Below are 23,036 nucleotides of genomic sequence, written 5' to 3' on the forward strand. Positions count from 1 at the left end.
AGACCCCCAAACACTCAACAATCACATCCTACAGAGCTTTCAATCCCTCCCCTTCTTCCCAGATCTGATAAAAGAGGACCCAGTGGCGGAGCCGGTCTTCATCCCGATCGACCTACCAACCAACCCCTTATCTTCCACTCCAAAGAGAACGAATAACTCACCACCCCACCAGAATATCCAAAAAGGAATCTCCAAAGCACTGGAGATACTCAAGAAGAAGAATACCCCAGAAGAGCCGGAACAGACTTACCCAGCACCAAGGACAAACTTGATCCTACTCGACTTGGTAAGATCGATAGAATTCAGCACGGAAGCAAGCGAGATAGTTGTGATCCTGTGCCCCAAATCCATGTTCAAGTGTGGAAGCCTAGTCTCAGCCCAAACACATGGACCGTTGAAACCACTGCTAAACCTAACCCCAATCCTGAGCTTGAAGAGAAAGTCTCCACCCCCTCCCCCAAATGCCAGGTCTGCCAGGACCAACGAGACCTCGAGAGGGATCTCACAAATCACCCACAACTCCAATAATGAACTACATCATATAGAATGTTAGGGGTGGAAACAATGCCGAGTTCAAACGGCACTATTTAGAGATAGTGAGAATGCACAATCCTGTAATGCTAGTATTGCTCGAGACAAAGATGGCAGACCACCAGTCCTTGGCCCAACAGCTTGAATTTGACATGATCATCCAGTCTCCAGCAGTAGGCCCATCTGGGGGAATTGTGTTTATGTGGAAAAGTGATCTCGTAGCTGTGAAGAAGTGGCTACCACCCCCCAAGGTATCCACACAATGGTGAAGGTAAGCCCAGATCACCCTCAATGGCTCTTTTCAGCTATTTATGCTGGTAACCTCTTAACGGAAAGAAAGCTCCTATGGGAGCAGTTAACCATTATCTCTAATAACACAAGAACAAACTGGTTCATAGGAGGAGGAGACTTCAATAAAGTCTTAAAAGCCAGGGACAAGTTTGGGGGAAACCCTATAAACTTGAGCCGCAACAACCTATTTTGGGAATGCATAAACAAGTGTCACCTAATAGACCTAGGGTACAAAGGAAGCAAATACATCTGGACTAACAAAAGGTACTCCAACAGAACTTCCCTAATCCTGGAAAGAATTGATAGGTGCTTTGCCAATGAAGGTTGGATAGAACAGTACCCTAAGGCTACTGTACTATACCTCACTAGGATCCACTCAGACCACTGCCCTTTAAAAATTCAACTGGTAGGGCCTCCAAATAATAAACCCTCAAGGCCCTTCAGATTTGAAACAATGTGGGCTAGCCACCCCTCTTTCCCCAGTATCATCAATAGAGCCTTCTCTAACCAATCCACCCTTCTCCAATCCACTGAAAGTTTCAAGACTCTGTTAACCAAGTGGAACCAGGAAGTCTTTGGAAACATATTCCATCAAAAAAAGAGACTCATGGCCAGAATCTATGGTATTCAAAAGTCTCCTAGCTACCAATTCAGTAGCTTCCTTCTAAAGCTTGAAACAGACCTTAATGTTGAGCTGAACCTCATCCTCAAGAATGAGGAAGACTTTTGGAAACTAAAGTCTAGGATCAACTGGCTAAATGAGGGTGATGCTAGCACCAGATTTTTTCACACTTCACCCATTAATAGAAGAAGGAGAAACAGAATCCTATCCCTCAAAGAAGAAAATGGTAACTGGCTCCATGACCAAAAAGATATCTAGTTAGACATTGTTGGCTTCTTTACTGAACTATACACAACTTCTCACTCTGAAGACCTATGGGCAACCACTTACCACTCCACCATGAACCCATTTTGTCCCAAAGCGACAGGGTTTTCATGGACAGACCCCTTCAAGTGAGTGAGATAAAAAAGGTTGTCTTCTCCAACAAACCCTTCAAATCCCTAGGCCCTGATGGCCTCCACCCTTTCTTCTATAAAAAATACTGGGATATTGTAGGGGATTCTGTCACAAAATTTTGCCAAAAGTGCTTCAACACAAGCTCCATGGATAACACCATGAACCAAACCCTTTTGTGCCTAATTCTTAAATGCCCACAAGCCTCAATGTTGAAAAACTTCAGATTCATTGGCCTTTGTAACACCATTTACAAAGCAGTCACAAAGATCATTGTAAACAGGATAAAACCTATTCTACCTCACATCATAGGACCAAGCCAAGCAAGCTTCCTAACTAACAGAAGGGCATGTGACAATGCCATCATTGTCCAAGAATATATCAACCATTTTAGGAAAAATGAAGGACGAGAGTGGCAATATGATTCTAAAAATAGACCTATAGAAGGCCTTTGACAGGCTGGAATGGTCTTTTATTAGAGACACTCTAGATGCCTTCAATTTCTCCAAGGGCCTATCCAGGCTAATCATGTCTTGCATAAGTACTTCCTCCATCTCCATCCTTATCAATAGAGGGAAAACTATACCTTTCAACCCCTCAAGAGGCATAAGACAGGGAGACCTTATGCCCCCCTATCTATTCATCCTGTGTATGGAAAGACTTTTTAGGTCCATTGGCAAGGATGTTCTGCAAAACCAATGGCACCCCATAAGCATAAGTAGGTCTGGACAAAAAATCTCACACCTATTCTTTGCAGATGACCTCACCCTCTTTGCCAAAGGTAACATCAGAAACTGCAATACCATTCTATCCATATTACACAACTTCAATAGTCAGTCAGGACAAAAAATAAACCTAACCAAATCTAGAGTCCTGTTTTCCTCAAACACCACCCAAGATACCTCCCAACATCTCACCAACCTCCTGTCCATCAAACACACAACCTCCTTTGGAAAATATCTTGGTTTTCCCATTTTTCACAAAAAACAAACAGCCTCAGACTTCCAATTCATCATTGACAATATGCAAACCAAGTTGGCTGGCTGGAAAACAAAATACCTTAACATGGCTGGGAGAACAGTCCTGGCCAAGACCACCCTGAGCAGCATCCCAAGCCATGTAATGCAATACATCACCCTTCCTACCAAAGTAACAAATCAAATTGATAGAATCTAGAGAAACTTCCTTTGGGGCACCACCCCTGAAAGGAAAAAGCTCCATTTGATTAAATGGGATATAGTCACTAAGACCAAGTCTAGAGGAGGGCTAGGGCTTCAAAAGGCTAGCATTAAAAATAAAGCTGCTCTCTCAAGTCTGGCTTGGAGAGCTTACAAGAACACCAACAGTCTTTGGGCCAGAGTTCTGATCCACAAACATTGCAACATGTCTACACTACCCCATGTTTTGAGACATCCAAGGAAACCCAAATCCTCAATTTGGAAAGGCTTACTAAAGGGTTGGGAGATCTGTAGCAAAGCCAGCAGATGGGTTGCTTAATAGAGGAAATAGGGTCAACTTTTTAAATGACATTTGGATTCCTAACCAGCCAGCTATCAGGCATATGATAGAAGGCCCCCTAACCCAAAATGACCTCCAAGTTAGGGTTGAAGCAATTCACAATATGGGTGTCACACCTCCTTTTTTTACCTACACCCTGTAAAGGGGTATAAGGGAGTTTTTCCAATTAAAGGACAATCGAAACGGGATTAATTATTTAAAGATTCAGAGTCGCCACTTGGGAGATTTATGGTATCCCAAGTCACCGGTTTAATCCCGAATCGAGGAAAAGTTTGACTCTGTTTAACAGTCCGCAAACCAAAAATTCGGGTAAGGAATTCTGTTAACCCAGGAGAAGGTGTTAAGCACTCTCGAGTTTCGTGGTTCTAGCACGGTCGCTTAGCAATTTATACTTGACTTAAATTGTCCAATTACCTATTTTAGAACCTATGTGCAATTATCTTTTTTGGCATTTAAATCACTTGATTTATTCGTAATTAAAGAATTGAGTTACGCGTACGTATACTCTTTTGTTTTGGAGCGTCAAAAATCATGTCACACGTACGTATCCATAATTGATAACGTATTCGTATCTAAGAAAATTTTAGTTTGAAGCTGCGCGAACGCATCCCTCGAGTCCCCCTTTTTTTTAAGAGTTAAATTTGCAATTATGGTACGCGAGCGTAAAAATAATCAAAATACTAATCTAAATTGGGTCTAAAGCAAACTACGATCGTTTAAAACAACAAAAGAAATTTGCGGAGGCCATAAAAAATTCAATTGATGGTGAACCCCGATTATAAAAGAGTTAGTATTAATTATCTGAGGGCCATGGATTATTTAACAAAAATGGCAAATCTCAATTTCTAAAGAGTTAATATTAATTAAGTGAGGGCCATGGGTTTTGGGATTTTATTCAACATGGCATACCTCGAGTTATTTTACTCAGCCAAAACGAACTAAGGATGCTCATAAGTGATTATTTTGCTAAATGGGAAAAATATGCTAGCTTTATGACTTAATTGCTTTACCAATTCCTATACGAAATGGCTCGAACCAACAGATCATATTTGTTTTAATCCCAATCCAATTTTGTATCTTCCTAAGATTAACGAACGGCCTAACCAATGTAAATGCTAACCAAGCAGCCTATCGATTAATATGGCAATGGGAATTCAATTTAACTAAATTCACATTTTTCTCAAACAGGTTATTTTCCAACTGAAGATAGAAGCTACATAATCTTGTAGCAAAATTATGAACACTAGCAAATGACCAAATAAATACAGAGGAGGCAAATTATATTTATTCAATTCTTACGCACCAAGAGAACAATACAAATCCGCCGATTATTACTGGCTTTAAATGATTACTAGTTTATATCTAAAGCCCTTAAAAGAGAATAGCCATCGAAATAACTTAAACAAACATATACCAATCAGATTTCAAAATTACGACAAATTCATTGCAGTAGGAATGAAGGATCGTAATTCAACATACTTCAGATTTCCATTCAAACTTAAAAGCCAAACGAATCAAACCTAATAATGGTTTGATTATGAAAGCAATATTAAACTCCAATTTCAACTATTAACAAAAGACAATGGAATTTAACAATTTTAATTTCACAACAACGCAACTAATCACGCTGCTCCTGCGCAGAAGCTACCATATCTAGTGATATTTGATCATTCAATATCTAATTAAGCAAATGGCTACTCAAAATTATATGCAGAACTCCATTACTGACCTAACTAAGCAAACATGTTGTCCTGACTTTTAAGCAGATTTAAACATTATGACCAGGTCCATTTACACAGTGCTGGTTTTAGATTACTGAATATTCGACCAAAATCGAATCCCATATCCATTTTAAACCAAACTCAACCTCTAGAAGCACTATCAGTGACCAACATTCAAACGTAAACATATTCAAACTAAACTCGAAATAAAGACAGAATTAAACTCTTCTAATGAGAATAAATGGCCAACATGCTTCAAATCTTCCTGATTTCCATATCACAGAAGGTTTTATAGCGGGTAGAATAAAAATGTACCTGGAAATAAAATAAGGAAGTAGAAAAATGAGGTATCAACAGTAACAGCAGTGAAGTAGAATTCAGCAGCAACAGGTGACCAGCAAACCAATTTCAAACTCACAAAATAATATGCAGCAACCCAGAAATCAGTTTTGATCGAACAGCAAACCAGATTCAGTCAACTTTCGATGAAATTGACTCAAAATCAGGGAGGCAGTGAATAAAAATACAGAATATCTCTATGTATATGAATTCAGTCTCTATATCTCCCTCTCTTAGGTCTGTCTCCCTTCTCTTAGGTTGGTATCTCTCTCAGAAAGTTTTCTTCCTAATCTCCTCAGCTCTCTTTCTGTATCTTCAGCTCTCTTTCTCATCTCTATTTCTGTCCGTCTTTCAGTCTGTTCAGCTCTTTTTAAATAGACAATTAGCTTAGTGCCTTCTCCATTACCAATTCACCTTTTCATTTCTTAATTGTCCACTGATTCAGTGCTTTTAATTAATTCAGTAATGCAATTTCTACCCTACCACTATTAGAAGTTTCTCAATTAGTGACCACTTGCATAAATCAGTCAATTATTATACACATTTAACCAAACTCAAGATAATCTTTAATTTAACCGACTAAGTTATTAGACGAGATATGATTTCCAAATTCTAAACAAACTGACCACACAAACCTATGAAACCAAGAATAAATTCACCAACACTCTGAAAAACTAAACAACGAACAGAAAATAGTTTATGCCAGAAGATTGGTCGAGTTTTCAATTGAAATCGACCAGAGAAAAGAAAAAGAGATGAGGAAAGACGAACATCAAAATAATACCAATTAAACTATAAATATAGAAAATAGGACAGAAGAAATCACCGGTCAGTAGTAACTGAGGAAAACCTTCAAAACTTCAATTTTTAAACCAAATTTTGACTTTAACTGTGTGTTCTTATCAAGAATACACAGATAAAGTCAAAATTAGCTTAAATGTTCGATGAATCTTGACTTTGCAGTTTTAGGTTTGAAGCTTAGATTCATTATTCGACAAGTTCTGGTTTGATTCGAAGGTAACAGATCGTGGATTAGGGAAGATGGGGTTGTGGTGGTCAAGGGGTGTTAGTTTAGGGTTGATTGGAGGTGGCGCCGCCACCGGAAGGCGAGGGTAAATGGTGGCGGCTACTAGGGTTCATAGCCTAAAATCAAGATTCGAACCATTTTAAGGGTGTTCGAAGGAAACTAACTATGGATTATGAAAGAGGAGATCAAGGGGGTTCTGGGATGTGAGTTTGGTGGCGAACGGAGACGGCGCCGCCGGCGACAACCGGTGGAAATTAGGGCGGCGGACCTCTAGGGTTTGGGGAATTTGAGAGAGACGAGGGTGACTAAGGGGGGTGGGGTCTATGTGGACAAATATATACTGGGGTGAAATTGGATCCAGGTTGTTCGATCAAACGAGATCAACGGCTTGGATCATCTGACTAATTGGAACGACGTCGTTTGAGTGATTTAAAGACCGGATCGGTCTCAGATGAAATGGTCGGGGTTGGGTAATGGGCAAAGCTTTGGGTCGTTCGATCAAATGAATTCAATGGCCCAGATTAAAGCATGTCCAAATGACGTCGTTTGGTTTAGTCTGGTGACGGACCGGGTTGGGACGGGTTTGGGCCGGACTGGGGGGGGGGGTTCAGGTGTATTTGATTTGGGCCTCTTGAATTAGATTGAACTTGGCCCAAATTTGACTTCCTTCTCTTTCATTAATTCTTTTTCTTTTCTTTTCTTCTTTTTTCTTTCAAAAATTAAACTTAAAAATCCTAAATTAAATTATAGAAAACCTAAATTAGCTTAAAAATATTAATTAACTTTAAATAACACCTATTACAAATAATTAAACACTTAAATTAAAAGAAAATCACACAATTTGACCAAAATACAAAAATATGTTATTTTTGTGAATTTTTATTTTTGTAAAACACCTAATTATTAATTAATTCTAAAAAAAGTAAAAATCAAATCTTAAATGCAAATGCTACATTTTTTGTATTTTTGATGCATTAATAAAATTAAACATGCACACAAATACATGCAAACAATCAGGAAAATCACACGATAATTCCTAAAATAACACATAATCAAAGCCAAAACCTAATTTTGGGAATTATGTTGGAGTAATTCGTATGAGGCAAAAATCACGTGCTCACAACTGCCCCTTTTTGTCCGGAAACACGAAGAGTTTTCGTGCAAAGATAAAGTGAGCGGATACGAGCGATTTTTGCCTGTTTGAACACTCCGTGGGAAGCATTTATTGAAAGATTTGACCGAATCTCTGCTTCAAAGGTTTCCTACATATCCTTGGCTATAAAGGAATCAGATCAATGTAGTTCGGGAAGTTTTGGTAGTTGGGACTACTATGAAGCTGCGGTTTTACTGTTACTGCTGTTGTTGCTGCTGATACTGCCTACTGACCTCCTTATTACATCATGACAAAAATGAAGAAGCTAGACTAAGCTATAATTTATGTTTTACAAAGATTTATTTCCAAACTTGATCTTATGACTGATGTTACCTCGTTGACTTGTATTTTCCTCAGAAGTTCCTTTGTGGCTGACTTGAATGGTATTCTTTGAAATGCTTTCCCTGCTTCTCCAGGAGGGCGCCTGATTGCTGAACCTTTTAAATGTCTTCCTTTGATTATTGTTTCCTCTCCTCTGTTCTCCAGGCGGGCTCCTGATTATTTGAAATTTGAATTGTTTTTTGCCTTCGTGCTCTTGACTACTTGAAATTCGAATTGTATTCCCTTGTTCTCCAGGTGGGCTCCTGATTGCTGAGACTCGAAATGTATTCCCTTATTCTCCAGGTGGGCTCCTGATTTCAACAAAATAGACAAAAGCAAAGAAAAATTTCTGCCCCAGTTTGGTAGATGGGAATATATAATCATGTTCCCAAATATCAGTAAGAACTTGAAAGTGAAAACTTGAATTGTACTCCCTTGTTCTCCAGGTGGGCGCCTGATTGCTGAAACTTGAGTTGTTGTTCCTTGTTCTCCAGGTGGACGCCTGATTGTTGATACTTTAATTGTTGTTCCTTGTTCTCCAGGTGGACGCCTGATTGCTGATACTTCAACTGTTGTTCCTTGTTCTCCAGGTGGACGCCTGATTGCTGATACTTCAATTGTTGTTCTTTGTTCTCCAGGTGAACGCCTGATTGTTGATACTTCAACTGTTGTTCCTTGTTCTCCAGGTGGACGCCTGATTGCTAATACTTCAACTGTTGTTCCTTGTTCTCCAGGTGGACGCCTGACTTCAACAAAAATAGACAAAACAAAAGGAAGTTTTCTGCCCCAGTTTGGTAGCTGGGCGCATCTGTGAGTGTTAAACTGAAGCATATTACCAAATATTAATATGAATTTGAAAGCTAGGTCCCATTATCCAGGAGGGTCCTGACAACTCTTAACTAAACGACAATTTTAAATCTAAGCTATATCTTTTAAAGGCATGACTTCTGCTAAATCTTGTTATCTAAACCAGTTTTAAACTATGTCCCATTATCCAGGAGGGTCCTGATAACTCTTACGCGAACTTTGAAGCCAACTTATATTCCTTTTGGTGCACATTTGTCCTATATTTACTACTTATGATTGTTTTAAAGTTTAACCTAGGTCCCATTTTTCAAGAGGGTCCTAAAAACTCTTAATTAATGACTATCCTAACAATAAAAGCTTTAAAGCCAACTTATATTATTTTGGGTTACATTTTTACTAGATCTTGCTACTCATGATTGTTTTGAATTTTAAACTGAGTCCCATTTTCTAGGAGGGTCCTGATCAAACTTGCATGGTACTTGCTTTCCTCGCAGGGTGCTTCCTGAAACATATGTCATATTTACCCCTATTTCAAATCAAAGAAGATCTTGTCAGTTTAAAACGTGGTGGTTAGTTGTGGCATTCTTGCTGGGGAGAGTTTTCTCTTTGCCATGCTTTGCTTCAACAGACTGCCTTGAACTGGTCGAAAGGACTGTTTTGACCTCATGACTGATCCTTAACTGCAGGATCCCCAACTGTTGTTTTTCACTTCTGACCCTTCTGTCTGAACTTGTATATATCCCATGACATTACTGAACCATTCCACCGATTCCACTTTTGCTTACACCCTATGTCTCATTTTTCATCATATTATCTCCAGCATGTCCTAACAGTACTTTGCTTTGTGCAATTTTGAATCTTGGTAGTATACTTTGACATTCCTTCCTATTTGTTGGAACAAAGCTAACCTTGGAAGAACTTTAGAGGTGTAAAAATTAACAGCAATGAAATGCGACGATTTTGAGAATTAAGAATAAAGAAGAAAGTCCAAATTTGGATGACTGTTGGAGATAGGAAAAAGGAACTTATCTGAGTGGAGTCACTGGCACCAATAATCATGGTATGCATTTTGGATTAATCAGCCCAGTCTATTTAACCAATCTCTTTTCCAATTGTTTTACTTTGTTCTCCAAGATTTCCACAACCCAATTTTACTTTCCGCCAAATACGGACCCGAAGGTTTTCACCAATAAGACTCTCTCATTTTTATTTTCTCTCAGCTTTCGTCGCCTCATGGTGCCCGTGAAGGTTTTCAACAATAAGACTCTCTTATTTTCATTATTTTTCCTGCTTGGACCATAGTGTTATCCTGATATGAATCACTTCTATTTGCTCAACTTGGCATCTCTCGAAGGCTGATCGGAAGGTCTTTCTTTGGACCGTAATGTGGGCTTTTGGATGGGGTTAGAAAGAAAGGGTATCAAAGGCTCAAAATAATTTGACAGGGGTTTAAAATTACAATTTTTGGAATCATATTTCTTAGTACAAGTACATCTTCTACCCCATTTTCTTGCTTGGGGATCTTTTGATATTTTATTTTACTATGACCGAGCCGTGAGGCTGCCTACGTATCCTTAACAGGAATCAGGTCAAACATAGTTCACACCTGAATTTCCTTGTTGTTATGCTTTTTTTTCACTTCTTTTCTTTTCTCTTTTCTCTTTTCTTTCTTTTCCTTTTTTTTATTGACTCCAAAAGAGGGGTATGAAAGAAACAAATGCGGCTCAAAAAGGGGAAAACAAAGGGTAGAGTGTTTAGATAGCAAAACAAATTGCCTTCGTCATTTCAACCTTCGAAATGATTCCAAATACAAACAATCAACAATTATAACAAAGAAATCATACATAATATCGCTTGACTGCATCGGAATTGATAGCTATGTCTATGCATGTTCCTTCAATATCTGTTAAACATAAAGCACCATTGGACAATACTCTGGTCACAATGAATGGCCCTTGCCAATTCGGGGCGAACTTGCCTTTTGCTTCAACCTGATGTGGAAGAATACGTTTCAGCACTTGCTGACCCACTTCAAACTTTCTGGGACGCACCCTTTTGTTGTATGCTCTTGCCATTCTTCTTTGATATAACTGGCCATGACATACTGCTGCTAATCTTTTTTCATCAATCAAGTTCAACTGCTCCAAACGGGTTTTGACCCACTCATCATCATCAATCTTAGCCTCAGCGACAATCCGAAGGGAAGGGATTTCAATTTCTGCAGGTACTACTACTTCAGTGCCATATACCAACAAATAAGGAGTTGCACCTACCGAAGTGTGAACAGTAGTGCGATATCCCAACAACGCAAATGGTAATTTTTCGTGTCATTGACTCGAACCTTCTATCATTTTCCGAATTATCTTCTTTATGTTTTTGTTGGCTGCCTCGACTACTCCATTCGCCTTGGGACGATATGGGGTAGAATTGCGATGTGTAATCTTAAAATGTTGACATACCTCTTCCCTCAAGTTACTGTTAAGATTAGCACCATTATGTGTGATGATCACCTTTGGGATTCCGAATCGACAGATGATATTTGAGTGAACAAAATCGACCACTGCTTTCTTGGTCACCGATTTGAAAGTTTTGGCCTCAACCCATTTGGTGAAATAATCAATGGCTACCAGAATGAACCTGTGCACGTTGGATACTGCTGGCTTAATTGGTCCAATGACATCCATGCCCCAGGCAACGAAGGGCCATGGTGCCGACATTGTGTGCAATTTTGATGGTGGAGAATGAATCAAATCTCCGTGTATCTGGCACTGATGACATTTGCGCACAAAATTGATACAATCTCTCTCCATGGTAAGCCAATAGTAGCCTGCTCGGAGAATTTTCTTTGCCAACACATATCTGCTCATATGTGGTCCGCAGACTCCTGAATGTACTACGGACATGACATCCGTAGCTTGTCTAGCATCTATGCATCTTAATAATCCAAGGTCTGGTGTTCTCTTATACAAAACTCCTCCACTTAAGAAAAATCCACTTGCCAACCGTCGAATTGCTCTCTTTTGATCCTCGTGGCTTGCACTGGATATACTCTCATTCTGATGTACTCTTTGATATCGTGGAACCATGGTTCGCCATCAAGTTCTTCTTCAATCATGTTACAGTAAGCATGCTGATCTCGGACTTAAATATGCAGAGGATCGACATAAGCTTTGTCCGGATGGTGCAACATTGATGTCAGGGTAGCCAAAGCATCGGCGACCTCATTATGGACCCTTGGAATATACCTGAACTCCACTGATCAAAACCGTTGACAAAGATCATGTAAACATTGTCGGTACAGTATGAGCTTCAAGTCTCGCGTTTCCCATTCTCCTTGAATTTGATGTACCAGAAGATCCGAGTCTCCCAAGACCAAGACTTCCTGGATATCCATATCTGCAGCTAGCCTTAGACCCAAAATACATGCTTCATACTCAGCCATATTGTTGGTGCAATAAAACCGAAGCTGAGTCGTAACAGGATAGTGATGCCCTGTTTCAGAAATAAGCACAGCTCCTATTCCGACTCCTTTCATGTTGGTGGCCCCATCAAAGAAGAGTTTCCAGCCTGTTTTTTCAATTTGCTCCAGTTTGTCGATATGCATCACTTCTTCATCGGGAAAATAAGTTCTCAATGGCTCGTAATCTTCATCGACCAGGTTTTCGGCCAAATGATCGGCCAATGCTTGGGCTTTCATCGCAGTCCGAGTCACATAGATGATGTTAGGGCTGTCAAATTTGGCCCAAGCCCAAATGACCCGCCCAACCCGTCCAAGGTTGGGTTGGTTATTGACCCGCCATTTATTGAACTTAACCCATCTTGACCCAACCCATCTCAATCCAATTAAAGTTGGGCTAATTTTTAGCCCAAATTGATCCATGAGTAAGTTTGTCAAAATATCTGAGAAATAATTTTATTTTTTGTTTAATATTTTAAATATGACCATAACAAAAGCAAAAAATCCTTATTTAGTAATTATACAATTTATAAGAAAATAACATATATTAATTAAATTTTAATAAGAGTTGGGCGGGTTGGGTTATGACCCGAATTTTAACCCAACCCATCTTAGCCCAAGTAACTTTTGGGCGGGTCATTTGACCCGCCCAATTATTGACTCAACCCATTTTGACCCACCCAAAATTGACCCAACCCGCCCATTTGACACCCCTAGATGATGTCAAACTCTGTGAGCAGTATCTACCACTTTGCAAGTCTCCCTGTCGGCATAGGCTTTTGAAAGATATACTTCAACAGATCCAAATGCGAAATGAGGTAAGTAGTGTAGGATGACAAATAATGTTTCAATTTCTAAGCCACCCAAGTTAGGGCGCAACATGTCCTTTCCAGATGAGTGTACTTAACCTCATAAGCCGTGAACTTCTTGCTAAGATAGTAGATGGCCTGTTCCTTTCTGCCGGTGATGTCATGCTGCCCCAGTACACAACCAAATGAATTTTCCAAGACTGTCAAGTAAAGAATCAAAGGTCTTCCTGGTTCTGGCGGAACCAGTACGGGTGGGTTTGACAAGTATCTTTTTATCTTATCGAATGCTCTTGACACTCATCAGTCCACTTGACCGCAACATCCTTCTTCAACAATTTGAAAATAGGCTCACAAGTTGTTGTGAGCTGAGCAATAAACCTGCTGATGTAGTGCAACCTCCCTAACAGACTCATCACTTCAGTCTTGTTCCTCGGAGGTGGCAATTCTTAGATGGCTTTGATCTTTGATGGGTCCAACTCGATGCCTCGCCGGCTGATTATGAATCCCAACAGCTTTCCGGATGGAACACCAAATGCGCACTTGGCAGGGTTAAGCTTAAGGTTGTACCTGCGAAGTCTCAGGAAGAATTTCCTCAAATCCCTAACGTGGTCGGCCTGATGCTTTGATTTTATGATCATATAATTCACGTATACCTTAATCGCCTTATGTATCATATCATGAAACACTGTAGTCATTGCTCTCATGTAAGTTGCCCCGGCGTTCTTCGAACCAAATGGCATTACCCGGTAGCAATAAGTTCCCCACATCGTGATGAATACCGTCTTTACTGCATCTTCTTCATCCATTAGAATCTGATGATACCCGGCATAGCAATCCATAAAAGATCCTATCTTGCTTGGCACAATTATCGATCAAAATATGGATATTGGGTAATGGGAAGTTATCCTTCGGACTTGCTTTGTTGAGATTGCGGTAATCGACGCATACTCTGATCTTGCCGTCTTTCTTTGGCACAGGCACGACATTAGCCAACCAAATAGGATATCGAGTGACCCGAATGACCTTTGCATCCAACTGTTTGGTGATTTCTTCTTTAATTTTCACACTCATATCAGTTTTGAATTTCCTCAACTTTTGCTTGACAGGAGGAAACACTGGATTGGTGGGCAATTTGTGGACCACTAAATTAGTGCTCAAGCCCGGCATGTCGTCATATGACCATGCAAAAACATCTTTGAATTCGATGAGTGCTTTGATTAACTCTTCCCGGATCTTTGGCCCGAGGTGGACACTTATTTTAGTCTCTCGGATATTATCTGTGTCTCCTAAATTGACGGCTTCTGTATCATTCAGGTTGGGTTTGGGTTTTTTTTCAAAGTGAATTAACTCCTTACTAATCTCTTCGAAGGCCTCATCCTCATCGTATTCTGATTCGTAATCACAACCTACTTCTTGAACTATTATTTCGGAATCTGATTGATTTTTAAGACTGGGCTGAGGATTCCTTATGCATGCCATATCACTAGAGCCAGCGGAAAAAAAAGTGTACAGAAAAGAAAGACAAAAGAAAAACTATCAGGAATGATAAAGAAAGGGAAATTGCATTTCATTGAATGAAACAAGGTTTGCACACTTCAAACAGACTGAAAGATAAAAGTTTGGATTACAACCCTGGAATGATCCAGACAAACTGAAGGAAAATCAAAATAAACTACCAATACTCCTTTTGAATGGGGAGAGGAGTGACTTTCCAATTATTAAGCTTTGTTTCTGGCCCAACGAATTGAATTTCTGCGTTGCTAGGACCTTCACCCCTTTCCACCATGTTTACACCATCAAACAACTTTTCAAATCTTTCAATTAACTCATCGTCAGGATTAATCATAGAACTGGGAATTGTTGTTACCGGGCGACTTCTGGTACCAGACTTGACAAATGATTTGAAAAGACATGGGACTGGCTTTGGAAGGACCCATGCCTTATGATTTAGCTTTCTGGCCTTTCTTATGTCTGTGGCAGTGGGCTTGAATCCCAAACCAAATGTTCCCAAGTTTTCGGGAAGAGACACCGGCTGTATGATGCCTTGCAAAGATGAGCCCAATCCTTTACCTAATACAAAACCATTCTTCAACATCTCATAGGCTACCATGACTGATGCGGCGGTTATCTTTGGATTTGGAATGTATTTCCCCTCCGAAACTTTCTCTACCAACATCGTGTCAGAAACTTGGTAGACCCATGGTCCCTGGTCATCTTCCACCTCAATGACTGGTACAATGGCATTGCTGTGAGCACATAAACTGTCTTCCCTATGCACAACTATTTCTTGTCTATCCCATTCAAATTTGACTACCTGGTGTAGTGTTGATGGGACTGCTTTAGCGGCATGGATCCAGGGTCGACCCAATAGTAAGTTATAGGAAACAGCTATATCCAACACCTGAAACTCCATTGTGAACTCGACTGGCCCTATCGTCAGCTCCAGCACTATGTCCCCAATTGAATCTTTACCTCCGCCGTCAAATCCCTGCACGCAAATACTATTCTTATGGATCCTTTCATCTTCTATTTTCAACTTACTTAGAGTGGAGAGAGGACAGATGTTTGCGCTTGATCCGTTGTCAACCAATAGCCAGGTCACCACAGAGTTCTCACATTTTAATGTGAGGTAAAGAGCTTTGTTGTGCTCAATACCTTCTACAGGCAATTCATCATCGGAAAATGTGACTTTGTTTACTTCGAAGATTTTGTTGGCTATTTTTTCCAAGTGGTTCACGGAGATCTTATCGGGAACGTGTGCCTCATTCGAGATCTTCATTAAAGCTTGACGGTGCTCGTCTGAATGGATCAATAATGACAATAGGGAAATTTGAGCGGGCATCTTTCTTAATTGTTCCACGATAGAGTAGTCATGCAGCTTCATTTTCCTCAAGAATTCTTCTGCTTCTTCTTCAGTTACGGCTTTCTTTATTAGTGCTGGATTATTTTTAGCTCTTCTTAACTCCTCGGGAGTAAAACACCTTCCCGAGCGAGTCAAACCCTGTACTTCACAGATTTCTTCCTTGACTTCCTTCCCTTTGTACATCACCGTTACCCGTTCATAATTCCATGGAATGGCCTTGCTATTGATTATTGGTAACTGAGTTACTGGCTTGATAATAACCCGATCTGTGCGGGCTCCTTCCACGATTATGATGGGTTTGCTGGCCGTTCCCGGTACAATCACCTTTACCCCTTCCTGTTTCGTTGTAACTCTGCTTAAAGACCCCTTCTCTACTGCCACAGATGGCTCAACACTCTTTTTTCTCTACTTGAGCACCAACTTCTCATCTGCTGATTGTTCATCTGTCTTGACTCCACTAGACCGAATCATCATGACGATCTGTGATGGCTTCTTGGGTTCCCCCTCCGCATGCACTATTTCGATCATATTTGCCTCCTGGCTGGCATCGGATTCCTGTTGATATTGGGTGCTTCGGGAGCTTGAACTTCAATTCTATTGGTATCAATAAGCTCCTGTATCGCACTTTTCAAGTGCCAGCACTTTTCTGTATCATGACCCGGAGTATCAGAACAATACTCACAGCTGACAGTATAGTCAAGATTCTTTGGAGGAGGATTTGGTAGTTTGGACTGTATCGGCCTTAGCATATCTATCTGTTTTAGCCTATGGAACAGACTGGTGTATGATTCTCCCAGCGGAGTAAAGGTTTTCTTTTTCTGCAACCTTTCACCCATGAGTGCTTGACTAGGTATGAAACTTGGTCCGTGAGTGTTTTGGTAGGCTCGTGGATGTGGATAAGTGTTTGGTAGGATAGGAGCACGCCATTGAGTGTGGGCAGGAGGTTGGATGTATGTTTGTGCATGGTGGACGGAAAAATGAGGTTCTGGTGGGGGATAGTAGTGTTGGGGTGGATTGTGGTGATAAGTTTGTTGGTGGGGTCGAGGTTGATTGTAGTGGTAAGGTGAACCTCTGGATCCGGACCAAGTTCCTGAATCAACCATTGCTGCTTCCTCTCTTTTCTTCTTCCCAATCCCTCCTATGTCGCCCTGAATAGCCTGAGTAGTCGCTTTGATAGCCGAATAGCTCGTGATTTTATTCAACTTGAGGCCTTCCTCTACCATGCCCCCCATCTTTACTACTTCGTTGAATGACTTTCCCATAGCTGAGACCAAATGGCCATAGTAAGTAGGTTCCAAAGCCTGTAGGAAGTAATCTACCATCTCACTTTCCTTCATTGGGGGATCTACTCTCGCTGCTTGCTCCCTCCATCTGAAACCATATTCTCTGAAGCTTTCACTGTGCTTCTTCTCAAGTTTAGTCAAGGACAGTCGATCTGGAATGATCTCAAGATTGTATTGGAAGTGACAAGCAAATGCTTGCGCCAGATCATCCTATGTGGCCATCTCACATGGTCTTGGCGGGTATACCATTCCAATGCTGATCCACTCAAACTCTGACTGAAGTAAGCCATTAACAATTCATCTTTTCCTCCAGCTCCCCTCATCTTGCTGCAAAAACCCCTCAAGTGGGCTACTGGATTGTCGTGCTCGTTATATAGATCGAACTTGGGCATCTTGAAACTTGCCGGTAATTGCACATTCGGGAACAGACATAGGTCCTTGTAGGCCACGCTGACTTGACCTCCCAACCCCCGCATGTCTCTAAATAATTGTTCTAAGCTTTTAACTTTCCTGAACATCTCCTCCTATTTGGTATTTTTGACTGGTTTGTCAGCTTCTATCGGGAGGTCAAAGCGAGGAGTATATGAATGGGTTTCTGGAGCTTTAAAAGTGGGCTCCGAAGGGTAGTATTGGTTGTCTTGGGCCTGGAACATAGGCTCGCTAGGAGATTTGTGGAGTGTAGCTGGTGGAGCTGCTACGAAGACAGGAGTTACTGGCGGAGGAGGGTATGGAATTAGTTTAGGGGGTGGAGATTGTGGTGTATGAGAAGTGGTGCCCCGGTAGTGCTGGTAAATGGGAAAACTCGGGGATAGATCGGTGGCAGGATGATCTTGAGTTTGAGACGGTAGTGGGGTGGAAGTAGGGTTAGCAGGGTAAGCTAGGGGTGATTGTCCTTTAGACCAGGACTGATACATCTCGGCCATCTGTTGCTTAAGTTTGAGCATCTCCTCTTTCATTTTACTGATGCCCAACTCCTCTACCTCAACACTTGTGTCGATATCCGGGATAGACATGATTTCTGGTATTGGTCCTTTTGATCTGGTTTGGTAATGATAATGTGCCAGTATACTCTAGATAAACTAACTGCTTCAATTCTCTGGGAAAACAACAAACTTGTTAGTTTTCAGAGTTTAACACATATGTAACCACACATAGGAATGCAATACACCTAGGCAATTAGTCATTTCTATCATGTATTTGCTCGGTTGCTTGTGTCATCCCAGTTTTTCCTGACCTTTCCCTTTTATTGTCGCCTATCTTTTATTTCCTTCCCCTTTTCATTTTATTCTTTTCTTTTGGTTGTGGTAAAATCTTATGAAGATTGCCTACGTATCATGACCCTGCATGAATCAAACCAAGCGTAGTTCTGGTGGTCACAATTATTTCTTATTTTTAACAAGCGAAACAGTACAAAGACAGAAATGACATTACATTTGGACAACACTTTAAGAAAATGGTTTAAAAGACTCAACATGGACTTAAACTAAAACATGACTATTATATGAAAAGTTCCAACAACTATGACTACGCTTCAGTCCACAATCTTTTGCTTTTAATTACTGGAACATCTGCTCACGGTGGGGCTTGACCCGGCTGAACTCCTAGTGTACGGTACATCCTCTCTAACTCCATTGCAAGATGATGGGCAAAAGTAGGTGCATGCTCTAGAAACCTTTCATAATCCATCCCTTGGAGATTTTGGTCTTGGTTTTGCAGTCGCTCTTGGCGAGTGGTGGCTATATCTCTTATGTGATCTTCGCGATCTAAAGCTGACTCCAATTGAGCTCGAAGTTTGGCTTGATCGAGTCTTGCCTGTGCTCTCTCCCTATCAATATTTGCGTGCTGATGTTCTCTATTGTACCTTATCATTTCTTCTAACTGTGCATGAAGTTGAGCTTCTGAATATATCCAACGGTCCTTCTCTCTCTTGAATTGAGCCATTTCTTCTTCGAATCTCATTACTTGGCGTTCCTTACTTGATTTGGCCTCCTCATTTAACTGTAAGATTTTTTCCTTAGCTTTGTCTAAGGCTTTTTCAGTCTTTGTCAAAATGGAGTCATAATCTTGCATTTTTTCCATCAGATTGGCAATGATTTTCTGATCTTTCCAACTTTTCACTGGCGCTTCAGAGGTTTTCTTTATCTACTGAAACTGAGCATAGAGAGTTTTATTATCGCTAATCAGACTCTTCTTTTCACCTTCTGCTTCTTGTGCTTGTAAGTTTTTCTCCAAGTTGAGATTCCTCGGGCTTTCTTCTAAGGCATGAATAGTTGCTTTGTACCCCTTTTCCTTTTCTCCCTAAGCCAACCGTTCTTGGATTTTGTCATCAAAGGCTTGAACATGCGGTCTTTTTATGGGCCTTATAGGATCAGGTTCTGGTGCATCATCCACACGGGATCTTTTCTCAAACCACCTAGCATAGCCCGGATTTATCTCACCTTTCGCAGGATCTGGAACTTGGGTATCATCTTTCAAGTATCGACAACCATTCCAAATCTGCTGGATTAAAGCCTCAGGGAAAGTGGCTTCGGGGTGTAGCTCAATCACTTGTATACTCAAATCTTCATCATCAGGCACCACTTGGTATCTCCCTAGCTGTCTTAGAACTCTCTACGGCGCATACGACTGGACGCTTCTTAAACCCAACAGCAGCAAATAACTCTTTAAGGTTAACATGTGTATCACCTCTCTTACCGGGAGCCATCCCAAAGTCCACTCAATTTGACTCGCCATTAAAGATCTTAAATGGGATATCCAGGCTTCCACCCCTTCTGGAGATTTATAATCTTTTATTCTTTCTTCATAACTCTCGATGAAATTGTCCTTGCTTGGACCATACTGCACGAACTTGGGGTGATGTTGGAGATGTTCAGTCAACCACATTTGCAACAAAATATTGCAACCTTCGAAGAATTTTGCCCCGGATTTACACAAAGTCAACGCCCGATAAATGTCTGAGAGAATGATCGGTGCAAGAGTGTGATGTTCTTTGGTAGTGAGGACTTGTACGACTCTGGCTATGCGAATATCAATCGTCCGCTCTTTGTTTAGGAAGACCATGATTCCTAGAAAAGCTACCATGAAAGTGAAGCGTCGGCGAATCTGCCAGGTATCCTTGTTTTGTTTGTTAGTAAGGCCCTTTTCATGAATTTCAAATCCATCCGGCTTTCCGAACCTTGAATATAGGAAGTTGAAAGTACAACACCCTTTGACAACGTTGTTTTTTCTAATTTGATTACTGATATTCAAAAGATCAAAAAGTCGATGTACTGAGGGAGCCTTTGGGAATATAAGATTCTGGTTTCTCAAATCTCCGTCAAAACCGGAATATCCAGCTATTTCTTCTAATATGGGAGTAAGCTCGAAATCAGAGAAACGAAAGACATTGTGAACAGGGTCCCAAAAAGTCACTAGTGCCGTAATCAAATCATTGCGCGATTTAACTTTCATAATATCTGTGAGAGCTCCCAAATACTTAATGACCCATTTCTGACTATCTCCTCCTAACTCATGCCACCACATCTGAAGCCGAAATAGAAACTCATCTATATCTGTGAACGGTGGGTTTTGGATGGTGCTCATTTTGTACATGTGAGTGATTTTAATTTTAAAAAAACCCAAAATCAAGACTTATTTGGAAAAAAAATCATTAATATTTCTAAAAAAAATCATATATATAAAAAACACTTCGATGAAGAAGGTTTAAAGGCTGTGTTTGCTAACCGGCAAAATTTGTTTTTTTTTTTTGAAAAAAAAAACGACCAAAGGTGGTTGTTCTTGCAAAAACAGCCTTCCGACGCCCTTTTGGGGACATTCGGCATATTTTGGACAAGAATGACATCGCCTTACTTATGACAACACAATGACATTTATGTACCCATATTTTTAATTATTTATTATCTATTTATTTTTTATTTTTTATTTTTTTAATATTTTTTTAAAAAAATAGTTGGGCCCGATGTGGGTTGCCTACGTATCTCACATCCCGCGAGAATCAAACTTACGTAGTTTGTAATAATAAAACTATTTTTAAAAGAAACTCAAAATTTCCTTCTTTTGTTTTTTCAAACTTTCGGAAGAATTTCAACATATTTTGGAAATTATTTTTTCGAAAACAGCCAATTTTCTTTCTCGGTTCTCACGTTGATTTTCCTTTTCTAACTTTTTCCTATAAGCTGGTCAACATGCAAATCCGAAACAAATGAATGCACAAGTAGCAAGTAAGATGCATCAGGGTGGTCTTTTCATTTCGGGTGCACCTGTCCTAGGCAGACCCAACCCCTGTGTTGAGTCTCCGAAGTCAAATGCACATGATGCAAACAAACGTTCCTACTAGGGATTCGGCATGAAGCTGAGTTATTCTAAGTGTAAAACCTGGGGTATACTGTTCTAGACCTGGCTTACCCAAGCGGACAGCTTGAGCCGAAGTGGGGGCAACGTACCGGGAGCACGAGAGTCTACCCGGCCTAGTTACTTGGCCCAACTTCGTTCTATTTGGTATGACTTCTAACAGAAAGGTGGGTCACGCGCACGTGTGCACCATAAATTTAGAAGACTCAGAAAGAAGAAGGGTTTCGTAACAGTTAAATATACAGTTCAGATAATATCAAAGCGGTAAAAAGCAACATTTAGCACATTAGGCCCACACACGTGAATAAACCAGATAATAAATAAAGCCAAATATAACAATTATTCTAAGCTCAAATTCTTGAACCTTGAACCAGAGATTCTAGGTTCGGTCCCCAGCAGAGTCGCTAGAGCTGTCACACATCCTTTTTTTACCTACACTCTGTAAAGGGGTATAAGGGAGTTTTTCCAATTAAAGGATAATCGAAACAGGATTAATTATTTAAAGATTCAGAGTCGCCACTTGGGAGATTTATGGTGTCCCAAGTCACCGGTTTAATCCCGAATCGAGGAAAAGTTTGACTCTGTTTAACAGTCCGCGAACCAAAAATTCGGGTAAGGAATTCTGTTAACCCAGGAGAAAGTGTTAAGCACTCCCGAGTTCCGTGGTTCTAGCACGGCCGCTTAGCAATTTATACTTGACTTAAATTGTCCAATTACCTATTTTAGAACCTATGTGCAATTATCTTTTTTTCGCATTTAAATAACTTGATTTATTCGTAATTAAAGAATTGAGTTACGCGTACGTATATTCTTTTGTTTTGGAGCATCAAAAATCATGTCACGCGTACATATCCATAATTGATAACGTATTCGTATCTAAGAAAATTTTAGTTTGAATCTGCGCGAACGCATCCCTCGAGTCCCCCCCTTTTTTTTAAGAGTTAAATTTGCAATTATGTTACGCGAGCATATACATAATCACAATACTAATCTAAATTGGGTCTAAAGCAAACTACGATCGTTTAAAACAACAAAAGAAATTTGCGGAGGCCATAAAAAATTCAATTGATAGCGAACCCCGATTATAAAAGAGTTAGTATTAATTATCTGAGGGCCATGGATTATTTAACAAAAATGGCAAATCTCAATTTTTAAAGAGTTAAAATTAATTAAGCGAGGGCCATGGGTTTTGGGATTTTATTCAACATGGCACACCTCGAGTTATTTTACTCAGCCAAAACGAACTAAGGATGTTCATAAGTGATTATTTTGCTAAATGGGAAAAATATGCTAGCTTTATGACTTAATTGCTTTACCAATTCCTATACGAAATGGCTCGAACCAACAGATCATATTTGTTTTAATCCCAATCCAATTTTGTATCTTCCTAAGATTAACGAACGGCCTAACCAATGTAAATGCTAACCAAGCAGCCTATTGATTAATAAGGCAATGAGAATTCAATTTAACGAAATTCACATTTTTCTCAAACAGCTTATTTTCCAACTGAAGATAGAAGCTACATAATCTTGTAGCAAAATTATGAATACT

This window comes from Nicotiana sylvestris, chromosome 12 (assembly GCF_000393655.2).
Source record: "Nicotiana sylvestris chromosome 12, ASM39365v2, whole genome shotgun sequence".
In the NCBI taxonomy this organism is placed as follows: Eukaryota; Viridiplantae; Streptophyta; class Magnoliopsida; order Solanales; family Solanaceae; genus Nicotiana; species Nicotiana sylvestris.